This window comes from Anastrepha ludens, chromosome 6, assembly GCF_028408465.1.
Source record: "Anastrepha ludens isolate Willacy chromosome 6, idAnaLude1.1, whole genome shotgun sequence".
Taxonomy (NCBI): domain Eukaryota; kingdom Metazoa; phylum Arthropoda; class Insecta; order Diptera; family Tephritidae; genus Anastrepha; species Anastrepha ludens.
In genome coordinates, this window is record NC_071502.1 from 87,358,589 (window position 1) to 87,384,645 (window position 26,057).

Here is a 26,057-nt window from a genome sequence, read left to right on the forward strand (position 1 = left end):
TTCGTGGCACGAAAACTCGTTTTTGCGTGCAATGACTAAAATCCGATTTTCATAAAAATTCAAGTGGTTGAATAGGGAAGCAGAAACTCGCTTCATTCTAAATTAACTTTCTTTACGAGAAGCTTACTAGCTTCCAGACTACGACTACGTTTGTCAAAATCAAGGTGATGAGCCTCGTCACTTCAAAGTCACCTTCCTTGTACTACACAGACAGGTTGCATTCGAGACCCTTGGGTTTACTAATTTTGGGTCGACTAAATCTTAATATGCTCAAGCGAAGATCTCTGCAAACTCTGCAGCTGTAAGATAAGCTGCGATATGTAATGAGTCTCGGGACATAGCAGTGTTTCGGGAAATTCGATCGTAGCAGAGTGCACAAGAAAGGGTCTAACTAAGCACTAGGAAATCGAGACAAGCAGACAAAATTCACTGAGTCGCCGGTTTCCACAAGTTGAAGAGAAGGCTAGAGCAGCTTCTAACAGCAGATGAATTAAATTGGATATCTGCAGAGTATCGCAATTACTTAAACAAAATACTTGTCAGATTCGATAAACGAAAAGCGCGGGATTTGGTGAAGCACTCAAATCCGAATATATGCTTTCTCATGGTAATCTTAATCATTCGCGAGATCCTCTTTGGGTAATCCTAATTATTCATACGGAATATGAACAACAGATTCTGAGTCCTGTACATCAATTGTTATGCGAGCTCAATGAGAAAGTTGTAAAGCACCTTAAGCGCTTCTCGTGTTGATGCCTCACATTTCGAAAAATGCTATATAGTTTTATGGGCACACAGTTTTGCAAGTTTCTGTAAAATTTAGGCCCGCTCGTACTAGAGATACTGATTAGGAGATAATGCAGGGGTTAGAACGAGATGATTGATGGGCATCATGAGAAGAATCTGGCATGACTTTGAAGTTAGCTCTTATGTATGTATAATGAGCAATGATTTTAGCCTAAGCTAATCTTCTCACATAAATGCCAACTACTAATTTTAGTATGCAGATTTTCGAATGGATTGGACAAATTTTAATGTGGGAACTGATGGCTGGTTTTGATTAATTTTTGATATAATAACTTGCTTCTGTTCAGACACTAAATCAATTTTAAGCAAACAACTGATATAAAAGAATTACAGAGGTCTATATGTTTTAAGCCTAAATAAGTTTGAAATCACGTATTTCAAGCTACCCCTAACAAATACAACCTTTGTAAGAGGATGATAAAATTTACTTTATCGATGTCGAAACTGAAATCATTTTCAAGGTATGAGTGACACAAGAGCTTCAAAACATTTTTCTGCTATGCAGCCGGGAGCCCAACAATTTTTGAGAACTGTCCAATGAGAAAAGAAGAAAGATTTCAAGCTCTTGCGATAATGATAGACCATTTGCAGAGTCCTTTTGTGATAAGCTTATCCGCGGAAGCAATTTCCTTGGAGGGCTGTCTTTGCTGCCCAAAAGCCTCCACTCATAGAATAAACCTTTCCAATAATCTTAAGTTTCCAGAAGTTACGCCACTTTTTATTTGGCGGGTTGCAACTATTCCATATTCTATATAACTTGTTCCAAAATGCATTTCAGTTCGCTCCCAAACGGGTACTAGGTCGGAAGTTATGAGCTGCTTACACCGGACGTAAAAATAATAATTTCTGGCATCTCCCAGTTAAAAAACCCTTTCTCCAACTAGTGGAGATATCTGCATACGGAAGCACAAAAAGGTCTCCTCTCCATTGAAATCAAGCCTTTAAACACTCGATCTTTCTACTTAGCGTCAGTTGACGCAAGAAAGAAGAAGCAATCGGTGAGTCTTCCTGAACTCCTCTATAGTCTCTGAGACGGTTACTTCGCCGATTAAGAAGGAGAAAAGGACGATGCTGTTCACCATTGGCTTTGAATCTTGGATCAACCGAATGGTAATCTTCTACAAATCTAAATGAACACTAAGAAATAACAGAAGACTTGGTGGCGGTAGCCTTATGAACTGCTTACCTTCTCTTCTGTATCTTACATTTCATAGAAGTTCCTGTTGTACAAAAAACCCGTTTAGAATTTTTGTATTCCTTGTTAAGTGGTGCAGTTTTGAACTTGAATCCAGTTGAATGAATTTATGTACAAAGAGCTAATGGGTAACATGACCCATGATAGATATAATTTACCTAACGCAGTACTCGAAAAAATGTTCTCAAAATTAAATGTAGCCTCACAAATCTTTAAGTTCGATTATGATGGATTTCTCTTGCCGACATTTGTCTGTGGTTTGACATTACTTTTTATGGCAGCTGTTGGATTTAAATCATCTCAACACTCGCTCCTCAAGTGATTTGCTTTCGCGAGACTAAGATGTAGGCATCCCTAACCCTGCGGAAATAGTAAGTTTGGATATCACCCGAGTGCTGACTTTCATCAGCAGCTTGAAGCGGTTAACACAACTGTAAATAGTCATTGCTTGGTTATTCAATCATTCAGGAATAGCTCTCAAACATTCAGGAATTGCTCTCGTTTCCCCTTGAGTGAAATGGCCATGTACCCCTATTATCCTCGAGCGCAACCACACAGCCCAACAAATTTGCTACAATTTCGTCCACTGTGCCATCACTCAAATTTCAGCTGTCACTTTGTATGTACTCGTATTCACTATGATATGGACTCTAAGCCTGCAGTGCTATGCAAAATTTCGAATTGAAAACAATGGAATACGAGAAATTGAAAATCCTTCACCTTCGTTTATACAAATGACTCCCCGAGCGACCCAGCAATTCAATAGTCATACATAAAACACAACAACAAAATATGTATAAAGCAATAAAAAAACCAAATAACTACTAATACACAACAACAGAGACTAAGTAGAGAAAATGTAATATACGAAATGTATGCAGGAAAATGGAAAACTTCAAGATGAAGGAGCAAAAACGAGAAAGATCTGAATATGCACAAATTTACATGTGTTTGTATGCAAGCATTGGAGTAAGAGCCTCAAGTATGCAAGTGGGCAAAACAAAAAAAAAAATTCATTTGCATGAGGATTCAGACAACATGAGTGGGGGTTGATTATTAAATGGGTGGTATGTTTCCACTATAAATGTAACACATACACACACACACCTGCATGGAATAATACAACACCCGACATTCAATTCCAACTAACAACACAAAAGAGAGCCGGAGACGTGGACTTGGTAAAAGGAATGAGATGGAATGGAATGAGGTATAGCAGCATACGGAAGCGGATGTGAACACCGTCAGCGGACAGAGTCCATAAAAAATTTAAGGAGAATGAAGTTGGAGTACAGCGGCTACACGCGAACAGCAGCAAAATGTAGTTGGGCGGCAAATGGATAGGCTGCTTGGCTGGCTGATGAGCCGTTGGACTGGCGGCCTGCTGAGCTCATAAGCTCCTGGGACGAATGGGCACCTTATTGGTGTGACATGCGAAAGAAAGTCGCCGTTGCGAAAGACAGACGCACGTGGTCGCGTCAACTGCGCTACTGGGGTTGAGAGCATTTAGGATTTAAGCATGTAGGGACGAAACTTTTGACAGTCGGTCTGGACCAAGCGACGTAGCGACATTCGGATTTGAAAAGAAATGCCCCACGAGACACGCCATGCAGCGCACTGAATTATGCAAAAGAGAGTTGTGTTTACGAGCCGAGTGGTTGGGGGGGCAAAAAAGAAGAAATGGAGGAAAAATAAATTCCTTTGTGTGTGTGTGTGTGTGTGTGCGACAACGTTAGGACGTCCGACGGTGACGCGGGTGTTAGTGTAGAGTGCAGCCACATTAAAAAGTTTTAACTTGACATCGTCAACGTCCACAACATTCGCAGCTTTCTGTGGTTCCAATGAGTTGCTCGCGCACAGCCGCTGAGGGGGTTGTAGGTGTTTGTCTTCAGATAACTGGCACACTCATCCCATGTACGCGCACACTCCTTACTTCGTCGCGCCCTCCCGCTGTTCATAAGTATTTGTGTTGTAATATTTAATTTGAAGAAATTTTGTGTCCTTCATCATTTTTAGGCATCGCAGTAACGCATCTGTGCAATAGTCGCCTCGGACATTTCACCATTTGGCATAAGAAATTAGACAACATGCGCGCAAATTTCGCTATGTTTTTCCGTCCAGCAGCTCATCTCTTAAGTAAATTTTATTCATTTTGACATTTTCTACATCGAAATCCTCTAGCCAGCGGCTCTAACTGTACTTATAGATGTCCCCTTGAGCTCTTATAACGGAAGTCTAACGCTGCGTTGCTTGTAGGCTGTAAGGAGCTCTCGTTTATACGTTTATGTACTAAATATATGTATTGTGAGTGTCCTTATCTCTTCACTTTGTTACTTGCGCTCGTCCATCTTTACTTGGGTGTGGGTAGGCAGCTGTCGCGATTAAAATGAAGTTGCGGTTAGTTTGACTGTTGGTGTTTTTTCTTCTTATTTCTTTGTTCAATATTCATTCATGGAGAAGAGTTGTAGGTGCGCTGCTGGTGAGTATCCTGTGGCGCAGGATAACGGCGACAGTTAATATAAAATTTTGTTTTCTTTCACTTTTCAAGCCATCACGGCATGGCTGCTGTTTTTAATGTAAGTTGTCACAAAACTGTCACTGCCACTGTCACTGTCGCGCAACTGTTAGGCGACAATTGTTGTTCCGTCGGTGGGCGATAGACTTGCGCTGGTTATGGATGGACGGTGATGGACGAATTTGACGTGCGAAGTTTTAATTTATGCAAAAATTATCCCAACGCGTGGCGAGCTAAAATGGAATATTAAATGGTTTTGAAACTTATAATGTATTTACATATGTACACATTAGGGATGCAGACTTTTGCAATCCTTACGATTACGGGATTATCGAGATCTGGTTATAAAAGACCCGGGATCCTGGAACTCTACTGGCGATTCAAATGCTCATTATTTATCAAAACTTTTTGAGCTATACTCCTGATATTAATAAATAATAAATAATTGGATTTTAAAGGGACTTAAAGAGTGCTGACAGAGCACGAGTATCTTAAGCACCCGTTGCAGCCAAAATAGTATCCCAGTATGAACGCGGTTCTCGGAAACTTAGCAAATATCAGAAATGAGAATTGGCATTTAAGAAACTAGTAAGTTATTTCAGTCTCCTCAGAAAAGGAGGAAGGATTGTTTTAGTAGCCGGCAGTAGTTGACGGTCGCTGTAAGTGCGAAAGCATTTTGAACCCTACCTCATCCACACACAAAAAAAAAACAAAAACACAAATGTCCGTACTCGCTAACGGGGAATCTTGCCGATAAGATTGTTGTTGCTTTTACGTGCAAATTTTTCGTCAAGCGCGCAGAACCCAAACCTAGCGAGAAGTAGCGAATCGAATTTACCTTGTGACAAACCGGCATCAGCTAAATTTGTGATGGATGAAGAAAAGTAAGCAACATTTTTAATTCTTTTTATGTTTTAACAAATTATAAAGATTTATTGCAATAGGTCGATAGGTAGATGCTTAAATACAGAGAGGTCGGTATGTTGGTTTGGCAGCTGCATCGCTACGCCTAAGTGCCACTTAGACCATAGAATGGGTCCGTTGCGAGTCGCAGTGGCTGGGCTACATTTCCTCTTCCATATTTAACCATCCTGAGCTTTGAACAAAGTTGTTGATACCTAAAGTAAATAGATCATCCACATTCATTAAGAAGTAGAACCTTAAATATCGTTTTCTGCTTCTGGCAAGTGCCGTGCATGTGCACAAAAGATGTTGAAAGATGTTTCCAACTCCTCCTTATTCCTACAGTTACGACCGAAATCATGCGTGTAAACGCCTAATCTTCTTACATGATTTACTATTAGACACTGTCCTGTGAGGGCCCCTACTAAGGTCCTAATTTGAAGTCTACTTAATTTTATAATACTCTCGCATAGACGTAGATTTAGCCTTGGCCATTTTTCTCTTAGCAATTTCACTGGTATTGGCACTAATCCAATTCGTTTTACAGAATTGATTAGAGCGTCCATAACAAGAAGCTAACAAGTTGCAAGAGGTACCCCCATAAAATTATTTATGTTTGGCTCACAGGTACCTTCTCTTGCAAGTTTGTCAGCTCTACAGTTGCCTGGTATATCTCCGTGGCCTGGAACGCAGCATAAGTTAATACCATCTCATAAAGAGATTGGCGACAATGTAAGATACTCCGTGAAGTTATTTGGAATGCATCTAGAGCCCGTAGAGCAGCTTGGCGGTCTGATAGAATGCAGATATCTTTTGATGATATTCTGTTTATCTCTAACCATCCTAAGGCTTCGTAAATAGCGTTTATTTCTGCTTGAAAAACACTAAAGTGATCCGGTAGTTCAAAGGGTTTACTCATAAAAAGTTCTTCGCAATATAACCCTGATCATACACCGGTATCCATTTTAGAGCCGACTGTGTAGATTTTAACGGATGTGCTGGATGATGGATCTTCTTCAAACCATTCCAATACAGATACTAATAAATAATTAATTGCTTTCAATGAATGTTTCAGCATACGAAAGTGTGAGAAATATTATTATCAACTAAATTATTTTGCAGAAATTTACCGACAGTGTTATTGTCCTCTTCTTTAAAATTACGGTTATAAGCCACTTTCCTTTCCGCAGAGAGCTTTGACATTTTGATTTTTTTATACATAATAACAAGTCTCTATCCAATTTATGCACTTCTAAATTTATTAAAAAACTCACTATTAAAATCTCACTTCACGAAGTTGCAAAGGGTAATAGGGTTGTGGTGTTGAAGCAAATATTGAGTAGCACGAACAAGCCCTTGTTTTCAGACAACATTAAAACCATTGTACTGTCCTCGGGTCCCCTTTTTAATTTTCTTTAAATCTACCCGACCTCCGAAGAAATCTGAGTAGATCCTGTGGTGCCAAGGAGCCAAGGTGGTCGTTTCTTAGCACACCAGTGCCAAAGACACTGAAAGTGGTCCGCCGTCTCATCCTTCTATCCACATGCTTAGCAGAGTGCACTGTTTGAGATTCTTACCGCTTCATGTGGCCCGTTATCAGTCCAACCAACTGCTTACAGTCCCTTCTGCTTAATCAGAGGAGGATCTGCGACAGTCTGGCGGACATGACAAGTAACATCAGTTTAGTCCCTCTGCAGCCTCTCTCAGCCTGCCAAGCTCACTTATTGATTGAAGTAACGCGTTTGCTAATCGCTTTTAAGGCTGGAGAAGTTAGTGGTAGAACGCCAAAGAAGTTGGCCTCGGATCCCATCCTAACTAAAGAGTCAGAGGTCTCGTTTCCCGTGATGCCCACGTGTCTATGTTAGCATCAGGATATTATGTCTACCGGCATACACAGTATGTTCAATAAATAACATAGTTTTTCAGATGTAGAATAAAACACGTATCGTACTGTGTTTGAAAGTTATTTTTTATTCAAAATAGTTTCCATTTAACTCGATACAACGTTCAGAACGATCAACCAATTTCTGCATGGACTTTTTTATGTCATCTAAGGGAATGTTCTTTAACACCTGTGTCACGGCTGCTTGAATGGCTGGAATATCATCATAAAACGCACCTTTCATGGCAGTTTTCAATTTAGGGAGCAGAAAATAGTCGCATGGAGATAGATCAGGAATACGGAGGGTGTCGATGACACAAATATGTTTTTGCATCAAAAATTCACGAACATTTTTGGTTTTGTGAGGTGCTGCATTATCATGCAATAAAAACAGCTGTTTTCCCTCTGGATATTCAGGTCTTACACGAACAATTCTTGACCACAAACGATTTACATGAAGTTGGCTGCGGTTGAAAGCTGACGCTTGTACCTTTTCAATATGATCAAAGTTTAATAGATAGCTCTACGTGTTCTATGATTTAAATAAAAAGTTCTGTTATTTATTGAACATACTGTGTAGTTCAGCCTGGATTTATAGGACTCAGCTTGTTTTTCAACAGCATACACCACCGTTTGAAACACAGATGTGTACATTCCAAGAGCAAAGTGTAGTTTGTCAAGTGATGACACGTAGACACCAGAGCTGGAGTCATGCTTGGTCCAGGAGCCATTCGTGAAAATTCAAAAACAGTGTTAGACCACAATTGAGCCTCTGGCAGCACCACACTCTATCTCTTTTCAAGTACAACTCTTGATGACATGGAGTCAAGAGACATGCGAAGATCGTTGGGCCGAAGTCCATGCCTTCTCTGTTGTTAAATGCCGGAAAGGGGCCGTACCAATTACCGTTGTGTTTCAGCCTGCAGAGAGCTTCTTCTTGGATGAAAGCACCAAGAGGTGGTAGACTAACCAGAGTAGCTAATGCCGGGTCTGAAGTAGTCGAAAAAGCTCCGGTACAACAGATGGTCACAGTGCATTGTAGTCTCGATCGGGGATCTTTCTGACTCCTACGAGATATATAGTCTACTCTTTTAGACCACTGATGTGTATATGATAATAAGAATTATCATAGCTGAGTAGATCCATAGCATCTTGCACTTCCAGAAGGTTGTCAGTGCTTTGGATACCTTTGTTTCAACGTGTGACTTTCAAAGGAGTTTACTATCGAGGATTACTCCAAGAGATTTGATTTCTTTTAAGGCCTTAATGCCAATGTAGTTTTTATTTTCGTATAAGCGTAGATTTTTCTGCCTTCTTTTTATATGATTCGTAAAGAATTTAGAATTTCGAAAACTTCGGGATTATTATCCTACAATCTCGAAATTTTTGGGGATTTCAAAGAAGCATCTCTAATAAATGGTATATGAGTAGATATAAGATAGTGTAAGTATATAAAAGTACAATTATGTTAGTTTATGTACTCGGAACTTTCAACACTGCCACACAACGAATAATGTACAAATTTAAGAATATATGAGTACATTGATATTTTTTATGTAAGAATCTTCCGTATTAAAATTATTAATATACATATTATTTTTTCCAATTATTTGTGGATCCGACTTCCAAAAACCCCGCACTACAGAAAAACAATTTAAAACAATTACGACAAGCTGCGGTGGGCAATAATTCTACAGCCTTTGCAAACCTTAAGATGTTTAGAATACTCAGAGGCACCGCAATATCTCGCACAGCTCCCTATCAGTGATGATATTTTAAGTACACTGTATGTTTTTCAGTATAATTAGTTTCAAGAAAACTAAAAATACAATTTGTCGATTTTTAGGAGAAATTTTTCTCATATGCAATTTTTCTCAGTAAAAGTTGGTTTGACTTAAGGATTAGTCTGGACAAATACTCATTTTTTATAGCTATTTTTTAGGAATTCTTTAAATCCGATCATTTTGATTTTATAGTATGTTATTATTGACATCAAATAGTATACAAAAACATTTTTTTTTTACATATTTTTTGTAGTAGTGTGGCACCAAAGTTGGCGTCTTCAAAAAATAGACAGGTTGTTTGCCAACAGGATTTTGCCTCTTTAGGACATCTGAAACCAAAAAGTTGAACTGATTATTGTTCTGTAGGCTTGTCATTCTGGCTGATGATACTTTCGTTTCTTTTCAGCCCTAACTTTCTATACTACAGTCTGTTTTGCACCCGAAAAACATACCTTTTTTTCAAAAGTCTGCCATTTTGTTATTTTTCAAAAAAAATTGTCCCATTGTAGGATGGCTTACGACCAGGTCCGAGTTTTACATTCAGAACAAATTAAAATATTGAACTCGTCGCTACTAATGTGCATGATGATCAGCATCAGTCCGTGCTTAAGAGAGCGGCTGTCTTGAGACTTTCAAAAACTATTGTGCATAAACTATTGAGGAAGGATCTTAAACTTCTCCCCACCACGCCTTTTCCTCCTACCCGTATATACTTTTTTGTGGTAGAAGTAAATTCTATGAAACAAACCACGCGACTAGCACAGCACTAAAAGAAGATTAATAACATCCCCACCTTACTTCTCCAGCAAGTGGCACGGAGTACGGAACGCAGAATCCAAAAATGTATCCGACGTAATGGTGCACATTTAGAATACATGATTTTTAAGAAATAAAATCCGCACTTGTCTTCCTTGTAATAGTTATTGAAGTAAACCTATATCATTAGTAATTATTTTATAATTTAGTTTTTAATTCTGTCACCAGGCACCCTGTATATATATATGTATAATTAGCGTTTACACCCTTTTTAGGCGTTTGACCGAGCTCCTCCTTATATATGTTGTGTGTGCCTAGATATTTACCTCAAATGGAGGAACCTAGAGTCTTATGCTGGCTCCGAACTGCAGCTGGTTTTTTCATAACAAGTCGACTTTGCAACACTCCGTGTGATGAGCTTCTTCTTCTTCTTAATTGGCGCGATAACCGCTTACGCGATTTTGGCCGATATTCGCCGTTGCCAACGTGCAAAGGTCCAAAAATCTTACGTAGAATCTTTCTCTCGAACACTCCAAGCGTCGTTTCATCGGATGTTGTCATCGTCCACGCTTCTGCGCCATACGTTAGGACGGGCATGATGAGAGCCTTGTAGAGTGTTAGTTTTGTTCGTCGAGAGGGGACTTTACTGCTCAGTTTCCTACTTAGTCCAAAGTAGCACTTGTTGGCAAGAGAGATTCTACGTTGGATTTCAAGGCTGACATTGTTATCGGTGTTAATGCTGGTTCCTAAATAAAAGAAGTATTTTACAACCTCGAAATTATAACTGTCTACAGTGACGTGGGTGCCGATACGCCAGTGCGCCGACTGTTTGTTTGAAGACAGGAGGTACTTCGTTTTGTCCTCGCTCACCACCAGACCCATTCGCTTTGCCTCTTTATCCAGTTTGGAGAAGACAGAACTAACAGCGCGGTTGTTAAGGCCGATGATGTCAATATCATCGGCATACGCCAGCAATTGTACGCTCTTATAAAAAATTGTGCCTGAGCGATTAAGTTCTGCGGCTCGTACGATGCTCTCCAACATCAGGTTAAAGAAGTCACACGACAGCGAGTCACCCTGTCTGAAACCTCGTTTGGTATCAAACGGGTCGGAGAGGTCCTTCCCTTTTCTGACGGCGCTGCTGGTATTGAGCAACGTCATCTTACATAGCCGTATTAGTTTTGCGGGGATACCAAATTCAGACATCGCGGCATACAGGTAACTCCTTTTCGTACTGTCGAATGCAGCTTTGAAGTCGACGGAAAGATGGTGTGTGTCGATTCTCCTTTCATGACTTTCCAGGTCTAAAGCCACACTGATAAGGTCCAATCAGTTGGTTGACGGTGGGCTTCAGCATTTCACAGAATACGCTCGCTAGAACCTTATAGGCGATATTTAGTAGACGAATCCCGCGGTAATTGGCACAAATTGCAGGATCGCCCTTCTTATGGATACGGCTGGAATTGGGGTTAAGGAACTTCAAAAACAAAGTTGTGGGTTCTACACTTTCTTACAATTTATTCACACAAGCTTTTCTCTATCGCTCCATCATTAACTTAATTGAAATTTTACAAATAATGCACTATTTTTCTTAGAGGAAGGTTCCCTTCGTTTGTTCGTTCATCCGTCCGTCGTTTAGTTAGTCGAATGATGATTGCAACAAATTAATAAACATTCAATTTGAAAGTAATATGGCGCCTAGCGGTCAAATGTGCAAAATTCTTTCTACCAACCAGCCAAAGCGTCTTGCACCCGGACGTTGCACGGTCATAGGCGATATTGGCAAATAGTCAGAGGATTGCAATGACTATGCTTCGGTCACGATTGCATACAAATCAACATTTGCATGCAGGAGGGCGGCAGAAAGCCGACGTAGCCAATAGTTCACGGCGGCTGGCAAATGGCAATAAATGAGTAAAATAAATCGCATGCGATAGAAATGAGCATCGAATTCTATTAAAAAGCGCTGGTGCAGCGCTTTGAAGAGTGCCGCCAACAAAACGCCGGCCAGTTGACCAGCAAGCAACACTACCAGCCAACAGTGACACTGCATCCGTGGCGGCGCACAAGTGTAAGTTCTACAATCAATGCTGCTGGGGGATATACGTACGTATGTGGGCTAAGGGTGCGGGAAGTGCGGACATGCGGTTGAATGTTGAAATATTTCAATTAACGTAAAGTCAGCCGCCGCGAACTGAGGCGTTGTGGCAGTGGCAACAGCTACAGCCTTGGCTGCAGCACATACCACAGGCGGTCGGACAGCCGGCCGACCAGCTTCGCACAGTGTCTGCTAGTGTTGTTGCCACCTCAAACGCAACCATAGCACCAAATCGTCCGCCCTCCACGCACACACACACACTCAGCCATATTTACATTTGACATGAGTGTGATTGCGCATGCACGGCATGTGATGTGAACGCAGGCGCATGTGTAGCGGTGTACCGGCGCACCGGCAGGATTGGCGCAGGATGCATAAGACAATAAACAATATTTTGACAAATCGCTGAAAATTGAGTGCGCAAAATATTATTTTCAATTTCACCTCGAGTCTAGACTCTACTTGTAGAACGTCCTACATGCATATGTATGCGTGCCGTTGCAAAAACAACACCACACAAATGGCCAGTTAGAGGCGCAACGCGCCCAGTTGTTGCTGCATGTTTGTAGCCGTAGGATGCTAATGATTGCAAATTAATAATTTAATATTGCAACATGAGTGCGGCGTGTTCACTGCGATTGCGCGGCAAATGGGCACTCGCGTCTCATGGGCACATTTTCTTAAATCATATGAAGATAAATTTCAATGTAATCCTATTAAAGTGTCGAAATGAGGCGCATGCGGCGACTCACGGTGCAGGGTTTATGCGTTTTTCATTAGTCATTTTATTACCATTTTGACTGTTTTATGTGTAAACATGTGGCGTATTTCTTGCGGATACTCACATATTTTTTTCTTCTTTCGTGCGTGGAAAGGGTCGGGGCGTCTAGGCAAAGGCGCAATACGATCGCCACTAAATGGGCAGATGCGGCTGCGGGATGCAAGTTTGATGCGATGCGGGCGAAAAATAAAATTTTTTCCAGCAAAAAATATGAAATTTATTAATGAGTTCCGAAAAATGCAAAAATGTTAATTATTTTAGATGAAAAAAAATATAAAAATGTATATTATTTCAATTAAAAACAAATTAAATTAAATAAAATTAAATTTAAAATTATAAAAATTTTATATTATATTAAATGAAGAAGAGTATTAAATACATTCATAAGTTATAAAATATATCGAATGTTAATTAATTTAAACGAAAATATTGTATTATATAAATGTAAATTATTTCAAATAAAAAAATAAAATTAAATCGAAAAAATAATAAAAATATAAATTGCTTTGACTTAAGAAAAATTTTAAATTAATAAACGAGTTCCAAAAAATGCCGAATTATAATAAATATTTGTAAATATACAATAATAAATTATTGTAAAATAGAAAATAATAAGAACGAAAATTATTTCGAATTACGAAAAGATATAATATATGAAATAAATAAATTTTTAATAAAAAAAATAAAATGTTAGTTAAAGTAAATTAAAAAAGTATAACAATTACTATCAAAGTGTAAGTTATTTAAAATAAAAAAAATATATAAAATAAGTCCATAATTTATGAAAAAATATAAAATGTAAATTAATATAAATTATAAAATTATTAGTGAACTACAAAAGAAATCTAAAAATGTAGATTATTTAAAATTAAAACATAATAAAATTACTTCATAAGTTATAAAATAATATGAATTGTTAATTGCTTCAAATCAGAAAATCAAAAAAATAATTAATAAGTTCCAAAAAATTATTGTATAATAATGTAAATTATTTAAATTAAAAATTGTAAAAACGAGAATTCTATCAAATAAAACGAATAAATTAATTAATGAGTTTGAAAAAATCACAAAAATGTGCATTAATTGCAATAAATAAAAATTAATACAATATATTTTATAGGGGAGAATGGGGAGTTGTGAGACGGGTTTTGTTTTTGGACCCGTATTACTCAAAATCTTAATATTCTGCATATGTCAATGATGGAATCTTTAGTCAAAGAATGCTGGAAGCTATTAGTATGGCCTATTTAACAAAACTACAATTTTCCTTAAAATTAAAATTGTACACACCATGGTTTAAATCAATAAAAATGACTTATTTTAGTTGTTAGTTCTTTATTAAGATGAAAAATAAAAAAGAAAAGACAATTGTTATAAAAAAGTGTATAAAAAATGCAATGCCATCAATCTGATGATTAGCCGTGAGAACCTGTATAATAACCAGTTCGTAAATTGGCACACTTTAGGTGCACAGCTCGATCGCATACATTGCAATGAATGGAGTTGTTTCTGCTTAACTTTTTCGGCATTGCACCTTTGCAGATGATATATATACAAAAAAATGCATGAATATTACGAGGTACTTATGAAAGATGCGTTAAAACGTCGAAAAAAACGGTGTCTCACAACTCCCCACATTTCTTGTCTTACAACTCCCCAAATCGTTTTTTTTATAAATGGCCGCGTAGTCATAAACACATCGAACGTTCATGCCCAAGTGAATGTGTAAATTCAAAGCTAATAGGACAAATAATAATTTGTATATATTAACATTTGCAATTTGCTTCAACAACTGATCGAATGTATCGCAAAACAAATGATGAAAAAAACTTACCGAGAAATTCCAAAACACAGTAACTGGAGAGACGCGTCGAATGCGTGCAAATATGACCGATGCTATCTGAAAAGTGAGATCGCATCGAGAACACTTGTTGACACTTAAAATCGAATGTAAACAAATGAATAATGCCGAAAGGTAACAATGTCTCACAACTCCCTGTGCCTCACAACTCCCCATGCTCCCCTATTATAATTAATCTTTTCAAATTATTTCCAATTACATATTAAATGTAAATTATTCTAAAATAAAAAAAATATAAAATTTATTAATGAGTTCCAATGCTGAAAATATAAAGTAATTAATTACAAAAATGCGATTTAATTCGAATAAATTAAAATATATTAAATTAATTAATCGGTTTCTAAACTTATAAAAACGTTAATTATTCTGAATTAAGTATTACAAAATTAATTAATAATTTCCAAAAAATTATGAAAATTTAAGTTATTGTAAAGTAAATCAAATAAGTAAAGTAAATATATTAATTATTACACATAAAAAATATATAAAATTAATTGTGAGTTTGAAAAGTTATAAAAATTTTAATTGTTTTAAATTAAGAAAAATACAAAATTAATTCCTAGGGTAAAAAAAATTATAAAATGTAAAAGACTTTAAATTAAAACCTTGTAAAAATTTTATTTATAAAAAAAAATAATTTAATAAGTTATTAAAAATTATAAAAATTCAACTTAATTAAGAAATTATAAAAATGTTAGCTATTTCAAATAAAAGAGAAATAAAAATAATAAGTAACTTCCAAAAAATTATAAAAAATATGTAAATTAAGAAATTAGTAAGTTGTTAAACATATACAAATTTAAATTTAAGAAAATATAAAACTAAAATTTTAAAAAGTAAATTGTCTCATATAAAAAGAAGATTAAACTAATTATTAAGTTTAAAAAAAATATAAAAATATAAATTACTTTAAATTAAAATATTCTAAAACCAATTAGTAAATTACAAAAAAATAATGAAAATTACAAAAATATTAATTATTTCGAATAAACAAATTTAATAAGTTAAGAAATCCTAAAAATATAAATTATTTTTAATTATTAAATATATAAAATTAGTTCATAAGTTCCAAAAAATTATAAAAATGTTAATTAAGAATTATAAAAACTATGAAAATGTAATTTATTACAATTTTTTCGAATTAAAAACGTAAATTTATTTAAGAAGTTCCAACAAATTTTAAAAATTAATTGAAAAAAAAAAATTTATTTAAGAAGCTCCAAAGCTTATAAAAACTTTGAAAATTTAATTTAATTTAAATTTTTTCGAAGCAAAAAAAATTAATTGAATTAAGAAGTTCCAAAAAATTATAAAAATGTAGATTACAAAATTATAAAAACTAAGTGTAGTCTATTTTTTCGACTTAAAAAAATAAATTTATTTAAGAAGTCTGAAAAATTATAAAAATATGTAAATCATTGCAAATTACAAAATTATGAAAATTGTAAAAATATCATTTATTTTAATTAAAAAAATATGAAATTAACTATCGAGCGAAAGCAGCGACACGCATAAATGCTATATTGAAATGGAATAAGTATCTTGGCCATTCGGCCATACTGAACAGGAACGCTGTTATCTCTTCCGACATAGACTATCATGTAAGTCTTCCATCACCACCCTTGCTATTCTCCTGTTCACTCCCAACTAGGGAAGAATGGAAGACAAATCTTACCGAAATCGATGGCCCTCTGATTATATATACAGATGGTTCAAAACAAGACGGCAAAGTGGGATTTGGAATCTTTTCCAATTCCCCTCACATCAATCTATCATTTAGATCACCCGACTACTGTAGTGTATTCCAAGCGGAAGTATGTGCTATCTGATATGCTGCGAAAACTCTCTTAGAAAATAGAATATCACTAGAGGATATCTGCTTTTTCACTGACAGTCAAGCGGCCGTTCGAGCACTCAGCTCCTCTTATACCCACTCAGATGTGGTTCAATCCTGTCTCTTATCTCTTAACGAGATAAGTGTTCAGAATTCTGTCCAAGTTATCTAGATACCGGGTCACAGTGTATTCGAAGGTAACTGCAAATAGAGTTGGGTATTTCCCGAGAAAATCCCAATCTCGAGAATCGAGATTTCCCGAAATAACGAAAATTTTAATTCTCGAGATGCGGGATTTCCCGAAAATAATTTTTGAGATTTCTCGAGAATTCTCGAAAATTCGGGAAAAATTCCAAAAAATTAAAAAAAAAAATCTAAAACCAGTGTAAGAGCAATGAATTTCATAAAATATTATTTTTATTTATTTTTATTAAAGTATAAATTACATAAAAAAATATTTGAAAATATTAAGTACTATTTCAATTATTGCAAACAAAAAATATGTGAAACAAAAATAATTACAAAAAAAATTCAAAACAAAAATAATTCAAGATTATACTTATTAAAATAGGAGAAAAAAGTTATTGTAAACATTATTTCCCAAAATGGTGTTTTAAAAAACACAGACTGTCAATGGCTTCGTCTGACAATCGCGTACGCTTTTTGGACACAAAATTACCCGCTGTAGAAAAATTCCTCTCATTTTGAGTCGATGTTGGCTTAACAGTGTTAAAAGCCCCGATCAGTCTTTCAACATTTTGTGTTTTCTCTCCAGTTTTTTCATATAGTTTTATCTCGTTTCTAAGCGACGAAAACATCTGGTTCGCCGCATGTTGCGCAATGTCTGCTTTCGGTTTTGAGCATTGCTGAACGTATTTTTCAAGCTGTTTCGCCATATCTTCTTCATCGACGTTGTTGGTTGCAAATACGTCATCATCGTCAGAACTAGACACTGCTTGGTCTTCTTGAATGCTCGTAGAAAATAGACGAACCAAGTAGTTTTCGGCTTCTTTTATCAATTCTGTTTTAGAACAGGTGTGGAAAAATTCAGATTTGTCACTAGAGCTGTTAACTGGATCGTGTAAATATTTAAAGGCCGATAACAAACGGCTAGATCTACGAGCTGTTAAGTTTTTTTTTAGGCTGGATAAGAATTCATTGCCCAATTCGGTGTGCTGATTCTTAAATTTTGTGAACAAAAATTTGAGAATAGAATCCGCAGCAAGTAAGTTCACATTTTGGCGACTAAGTGCTTCTACAGCAACACGTATAGGTTTAAGAGCATTTATGATATCCTCGCAATTCTTTTCTTTTGCGTCAGTAGTGGCCATAAAATTTAAATTAAGAGTGTCGAGCGCCTTACGAACATGCTTGCTGATGCAAATGTATCTGGCCAGCATAGTTTCCAGGCTATTCCAACGTGTTTTGCAATCCAACAGCAAGAAAAGCTCTTTCTTCTCGACCTCTTTAACATAATTCTGCAAGATGGCATTACGTACAGGCGAGTTCTTGAATTTCAAAACTATCTTGCGAACCTTTTTTACGATTTCAAATGCAGACTTTATAGTGACCGTCTTGTCAGCAACAAATACGATATTGTCGTCCTCGTCATCGGAAGCGTTTTCCGCATTAATGTCGGAAAATGAAGTACTGGCTGCATTGTTTTCATTTTCATCGGAGCCTCTATCATCCGAATCGTCTCCATCGCTTACGTCACTATCGTATATCCTGTTTGCGACTTTTCGTTTCTGGTACATTACCTCCATGACCGCCAAATGTATGCCATGATTGTAGCAAATCTGTTGATGCGCTGGTGATAGCCTCCCAAATTTGATCATGACACTGGCACCATCACTTGTAATAGCCACGATGTCGGACTGTAGTTTTATATTGAAGTCTGAAAGCTTTGCATTTACGAGCTCATATACTTTTTCAGCGGGACATGATTCCTGAATGCGAACCAGGCCAAGGTTGTCAGATTGTCCATCGTCATAATATATATGGATGTTCATGTAACGTCGGTTTCGCACGCTTGTCCACTCGTCGATGCTCAAGCTGAACTTACGCTGTGCAGATTTAAAATTTTCAATTTTGATCTTCAAATCGCTTTTTATTTTCGTGCAGTACTTCATAACCAAACCCAGAACAGCTTTGTGACACTTTGGAAGATGAAATCCTAAGCGGCTGATACTATTACGAATGAACTCACTTTTTGTTATCGCGTTTATTGGAATTCCATCTTTTGCAGCCAATTTTGCAACAATTTGTTCAAGCGATTCAGGCGAGGAAGAAGTATTGAAAAAGTTGTGAAGAGTTCGGGTCTTCTTGGCTAGTGGCTGTTCTTTTGGAGCCTCATGTTCCCTTCGCTTCATGTTGTGTATCCTCTCCATGTGACGGTGAAGTCCAGATGTTAACGATGACTTGCATTTAATGATTTTATTGCATTTCAAACATGTTGCTTCGTCGTCAAATCGCTTGAAAAGCTGCCACACTTGGTCGTATTCGTATTCTGAACTCATGATTTTTAATGCTAAAAATTCAAAATTTGTTTTAAATTTTGTTTTTTAAAGGAAGTAACTAACCGGTACTCACAGTCAACGATACGTCGATTCAAAACTTAAAAATAAGTAATATTTGGACCACAAAATATTTTATTATACGGTGTATAATTTATACTTAATCAGGTACCACAAAATGAAATGCACCCGCTCACTACAAAAAATAAATTTACAAACGTCGTCTGTGCAGTCTGCGAACAAATTGAAATTGCTTGACTATTTTCAAAGCATTTCTAATCGCTTAACTGCTGCTACATATAAGAAACACATAAAACTAAACTTCATTAGCTTGATGTTCAGTGCTTTCCCTGGACATAGCATAGCAACGCATCTAGCATTTACTCTGTAGTCACCCTAAAACAAAAAAAAAAAAAAAACAAACAAACAAACAAACAAATGGAACAGTTATGCTGTTGTGGCTTTTCGCATAGCAATTGAAACTATGGTGTGAATTGTATGTGATTCTGCGAAACAGTATGTAGTGTGCGATTCTTTGTAACATAATGGCCGTTACAGTTTGGTGTTTCCAGGTATTAATCATATGTATGTGTATTCTTTTACTTTTGAAAGAATTGTTTTTTCTCTTAATATTTGACAACAGAAATTAAAAAAAAAAAATGGATTTCTCGAGAAATCTTCAAACATTCTCGAGATTCGGGATTTCCCGAAATGCTAAAAATTTCAATTCCCGAGATTCGGGATGGAAAAATATCGAGAATTTCTCGAGAATTCCCGTCGGGAAATTCCCGAAACCCAACTCTAACTGCAAAGCTGATGAGCTCGCAAGAGCTGGAGCTGCGCAGTCAAATGTTAGTAACTTACCCACAATCCACATTCCGCTCTCAACATGAAAAATGCTCATTGATCGAGAATTTCACAGCATTGCTGATCGGAGGTGGCGAGTGGAAACTACTTGCGTTACGACCAGACAAATCTGGCCATCCTACAATCTGAAACAGACAGAAACCCTTATAAGTCTTTCGAAAGACGAACTAAGGCATATAATATCTCTTATCACCGGTCACTGCCTTTTGGGCACTCACGCACGTCGGCTCGGGGTTCCTCAAAACGACCTGTGCAGATACTGCGAGGACGAAGATGAGGAAGTATCGAGCAGACATTTGCTGCGCAGTCTAGTCTAGGTCTAGCAAGAAGTCGACTCGCTCTTCTAGGCTCTCCAACAACTGACAATCTTTCAGTACTCTCGAACCTGAAAATCGAATCTCTCATCAAATTCTCGAAACGAATTAATATCTTTGACCAAAATCTACAATAAAAATCTCGGTTAGGTGGGGAAATCATATAACATAATGAGCTCTACGGCAACACAAATTTCAAAAGTATATAATAAATTCTTAAGTTATAAAATATTATAAAATTTAAATTACTTCAAATTAAAAAACTTCAAATTAAAAATTTAATTTAATTAGTAAGTTTAAAATAAGTTTTGAACTGGAAGTTATTCTAAATTCTATTTTTATATGATTCTTATACGATATGTACCCTTTTTTTGTTTCTGGCGGTGAGGTTGGGTTCAAAATGCCTTCGCACCATATAGTAACCGTCGCTCCTACGTGTGTGTTGATTCCAGTAAAAATATCTCTCTTTTTTTCTTCCTCTTTTCCCCCAATCCTGCGACTGCTTCCGCATTGCTTCGAGGTAGGGGTCCAAGAAGGACTCTTACTTACTCACCCTGCGTCCAGGGTCGCCTGTTTTGAAAAGCCTGTACTCAATGCTCTTCAGTTTAAATTTCCATTCCACGTCTCTTTTTTCGGATTCGAATTTTCTTCGTCTATTATCATTTTCTCGATAATTTCTTCAGGTGCAAATACACCAATAGCTCGTTGCAGACCTGTTCTCTCTATGTTCCACCTCTCGCATTTAAAGAAGGTGTGCTCCGCATCATCATACTCAATATCTCCATATATAATATGAAGTTTGGTAGGCTCATTTTTCCCATTTGCCACAAATACTTGCGAAAGGACCCATGTCTGGACAAAAACTGTGTGAGGTAATAGTTAACCTCAACGTGCTTTCTTTGTACCCACTTTTTTAGATCGGGTATTAGGCTCGCTATCCATCTACCTTACCGTTTAGAGCTTCATCTTCCCTGCCAAAGTGTGAGCCTTTGAATTATAATGTCGGAGAAGCATAGTCCTGGAATTCCTGTGATTTTTGCCTTCCATTTCCGTTTGCGCTCTTGTGCAAAATTTCTATTGGAATAGTTCTGCTGGTAACTAAAACCGCTGCTTCTGCTACTGTTCGGTATAAAGAGGCCACTCTGAAAGCGCAGGTACGTTTCACAGATTGTAAAGTCTTTCGCCGGCATTACACCCTTAGCGAATCTGCCCATATTTCGCGTCCCTATAACAGAATCGAGTTCGTCGTGTCCATTAAAAGTTTTCGCTTGCCCTTAGTTGGACCTCCTAGGTTTGCCGTGAGCTTACCTAACACGCTGCTTACTTTGGCAGCTCTTGTGGCACCCAGTAAATTATTCTTGAGCCTAGTGGCACTCCTAGGCATTTGATCACTTTTTTTGTCAATGAAGTGGCATCGAATACTTGTGTGTCTATTTATAATGGCACACGTGTTTTGTCTAGAAGGATTAGCTCTATTTTCTCTGTGGCCAGTTTTAATCCGTGGTTCTCTAGCCATGTCTGAACAGGGATCATCATTCGTCAGTTTTTCGAGCCATTATTACAGCTGTGATGTCGTCTGCGCATCCAACAAAGGCACATTCTCAGGCATCTCTCTTCGAAGTATTTCATCATTGCCGCGGAAGGCAATAGGATTTGGAAAACGTTCCGTACACATTTTGACTAATTTGGTGAAAGACGAGGACCAACCTCTTTGAAAAAGCAATTTAAGTCACATAGGAATGCCTCTTGATTATTTTAAGCAACGCAGGTCTGAGTGCGAATAACTCTGCAGGCTCTTTGTTAACTCACTGAGATGGTCTACTCTTACACAGAATTTTTTGCAACTCGATTATACAAAATGCGTTGAGCTTGAAATTCTAATCGATTCACTAAAAACATTGATCCAGTTAGCATTCGAAGATGTTATCTGACTAAATATCGCTGCGATTTCAGCTTTTTACAAGAATGAAAGGAACTAAAGGAAACTAACGTCGATTTCCACTTTTGCATCTCTTTTCTACAGTAGCCTATGCAATCAGCCATTCGCCATGCCAACTAAGTACACTTCCTCTACTCACACTGCCACTTTTCATGCTCCAGATACGCGTACATCAAATCACTACTATAGCCGGACACTGCAGTCGGTAAGGCACCAACCTGATTGAAGGATGTGCTTGAATGATTTTGAACGACTTTTAATCGAATCGAGTCAAACTTGATTAAAATCTAATCGAACCGAGTGGCGATTGCATAAAAGTGTAGATAGTGCAAAACGGTTTAGCGATAGCACGCGCAGTAGTAATTGAACGTTGAGGAAGACAGGAATTGGTAGGTAAGCGCCGTGTTGTATCCAAACATGTGCGCTACGGTATTATTCACACATCTGTGGCACCGCGCCTATGGTAATTCCTATAAGTTGCCGATTGTGGCAGCCTTAGCGCAAGTAACTGTGCAAAGACGTTATAATAGTAATTAGAGTTTATAAGGCGCCTAGTCACAAGCGAACCCAGATAAGCGGCCCGTGATGGGCGCCTCGAGTTAGTTTGGACAGCAGGCACTCGCAATCAACGCGTAGTAGTGGAAGAAGAATTGGCTGAGGGCAATGATGCGTGAGTTATCAAAGTGAAAGAAAGTACAAATTATGATTATAATCAAGTGAAGACAACAAGCAAGCCATAATAAAGTTGCTGATGCCCATGCTGACGCCGAAGCAACCAGAGCGAGCTACTACGGGCGGCTAAGACAGAAATTAAGTTACCATCAGTTAACGGAAACCGTGGTAGCGGCCAAGCAACAGCTCATTAGCAACTAACAGTGAAGGAAACTTAGCGGTTGCCGGCACGGGAACTTGAGGAAGAGGCGGCGGGAAACAGACGCCAAGCAAGGAAGACCAAGTAAAAGGAAACAAAAATAAGATGTAAAAAAATCAAACTAAAAACAAGTACACAAAACTTAGCAAAAAATGGGGAAAACAGTCAGCTAAAAAATCAATAAAATAAAAAATGTTGAACCCAAGGAAAAATGCAAAACAGCACCGCTAATGAGTAGAATGAACTGAGCAGAGCGAATAATGAGGAAAACTTCGAAGAAGAACAGGAAGCCGCATACATACATACGTTCAAAAAATCATGTATGTGTGCAAGTAAGCAAGGAAAAAATCTAATGAATAAAGGAAAGTGCCCAGAGGGTTGAAGAAAACAAAAAAAAAATGATGGTAAAATTAAGAAAAATGCGGCGGCGGGCAAATGTTACTTGCCATCAATAAGACTGAAGTGGGTAAAACGATGAAGCGGAAGTGGACGAAACGGAGCAGACAAACTTTGGGTTGTATGCAGACTCTACGATAAGGCAAGAAGCAGTAAGAAGTTGAAAGGTCCATTAGGAAAGGTGGCAAAACGGGCGAAGAACGCTGTTGAGAGACTCGCGAAATGAAGAGCAACATGGGTGAAGTGAAAGATGCTGGGCAGAATATGACTAAACATGCGCGTGTGTGCAGATGTATGTATAAGTAAATATGTATGTGTTTAGGTATGAGCGCCTTGCAGACCTCGAAATTATTACTTGAGATAGGCTGCAAACGGATGAAGCATTTAAAAAAATATATTAAAAATTAGTTGACAATAATAAAAAATATATAAGGTGGCGCAAAATTAATCACCCTATCTGAGGATTTATAATTTATAATTTTTGCAAATGACGACACTTGTAAACAACACAGCTGCGGTATACAAACAGGCAAACAATCGAGTACGTAAAGGTCAAAATAATAATTTTCATCACTTAAAACCTCTTTTCACACTTTTGTCTATTAAGTAAAAAAATTATAATATTTAGAAACAAAATTGCATGTTTAATTTTGTGTCACCTTATATTTGATATCACAAAGACTCGGTAAACAAACAACGGTACTGCGCAGTATTCTAGAGTGATAAAATGAATGATAAAAATCGCCTCACCTGTTGGATGCGCGAGCTTTGGTCGACGTATTTTTCACAAACAAATAAAAAAAATTATACTAAATATCGGAATATGTAGAGTAAATTAATATTGGGTAGTCGTATTTTGTCAATAGATGTCGTTGGAGTCATCTATCTCCAGTGCTACCAATCACATTGTGTCATATCATATGGTGTTAGAAAGGAGAAATTTTAAGCTTCATTTAACCAAAAAAAAAATTAAATTCAGAGAGGTTGAAAAAAAGTTATATCTGTTCAAAAATGAGTGAAAATAATGAAGAAATTGAAAGATGCACCTCGCTCCGGTCGATCTATCGTTGAAAAAGTCGATGAAATTATGGAAAAGATTGACCAGGACCGTCACATAAGCTGCCATGACATCGCCAAGGCACTAAACATTCATCATCAAACAATTTTGAACCATTTAAAAAAGGCTGGCTACAAAAGGAAGCTCGATGTTTGGGTACCACATGAATTGTCTGTGAAAAATTTAATGGACCGAATTAACATATGCGATTCTTTGCTGAAACGAAATGAAATCGAACCATTTCTGAAGCGAATGGTAACAGGAGACGAAAATTGGATCAAATACGACAATAATGTGCGAAAAAGATCATGGTGCAAGGGTGGTGAAGCTCAACAAATGGTCGCAAAGCCAGGATTGACGCCTCGAAAGGTTATGCTGTGTGTTTGGTGGGATTGGAAAGGAATCATCCACTATGAGCTGCTCCAGTCTGCTCGAATTGATTCTACACTTTACTGTCAACAACTGATGAGATTGAAGCAAGCAATCGAAAAAAAACGGCCAGAACTGATCAGCAGAAAGGGCGTCGTCTTCCATCAGGACAACGCTAGGCCACACACATCTTTGATGTCTCGGCAAAAACTGGGAGAGCTTGGCTGGGAAGTTTTGATGCATCCACCATATAGCCCTGACCTTGCTCCATCGAACTACCATTTGTTTCGGTCAATGCAGAACTCCCTTAATGGAGTAAAGTTGGCTTCAAGAGAAGCCTGTGAAAATTACTTGTCGCAGTTTTTCGCCGAGAAACCACAAAAGTTTTACACTGATGGAATAATGGCTCAAGGAGAAAAATGGCAAAAGGTGGTCGACCGAAATGGTACATATTTGGTTTAATAAAGTTCATTATAAATATAAAAAAAAAATGAGTTGAAGTTTGATTAGAGATACGAAAAGACTTTTTCGACTACCCAATATGTTATGCCTCATATTTGGGTTGTCAATTATATATATGCGCGACGTAACACAGGGTGGCCCATCTATCGTATGTAATTTATTTCGTCTATGAAAAGCAGATGCATGAAAAAATTTAAACTGAATTTTTATTTTTTTTTTTTATTTCTTAATTGGTGCTTACACACTTTTTGGGTGTTTCGGAAGATTTCCATTGCCTGCTATTATGAAAAACTTTTTGTTAGTTTTGGTCTTTCATGCATGGAGATTAAACCTGCGATTTCCGAATGGTAGTCACGCACCAACCCATTCGTCTTGAGAAACCCCGCTTTTGTATTTGAGAGTATAAATCTCTCCATTAGAAATGGAAAACAATTTCATTAAAATGACTTACACGTCTAACTTTACTATAGCTCAAACTGCTATGTTACCTACTTTTTGCCTCTGGATAATTATCCTTAAAGGCTCCTCACAGAAAATAATTTAATGGAGTCAAATCGTGGCCAGTTAATATAAGCGCTTTGGCTGAATATTCACTTTTCGAAAACAGTGCGAATAAAATCAAATGTAAGCTTGGCTGTGCCCCACGGAGCGCTGACCTGTTGAACCAAAATGTAGTCTTTGCTATCTGCTTCACTTTGGGAAAACAAAAAATTGGTTAACGTAGCAAGGCAACGCTCGCCATTGACTGTAACATCAACTTCTTGCTTGGTTTGCTAAAAAAAAAAGAAAAAAAGTTGGTCTACTAAGGCCGCCCGAGCAAAATTTGTACCAAACAGTCACCTGTCGTGCA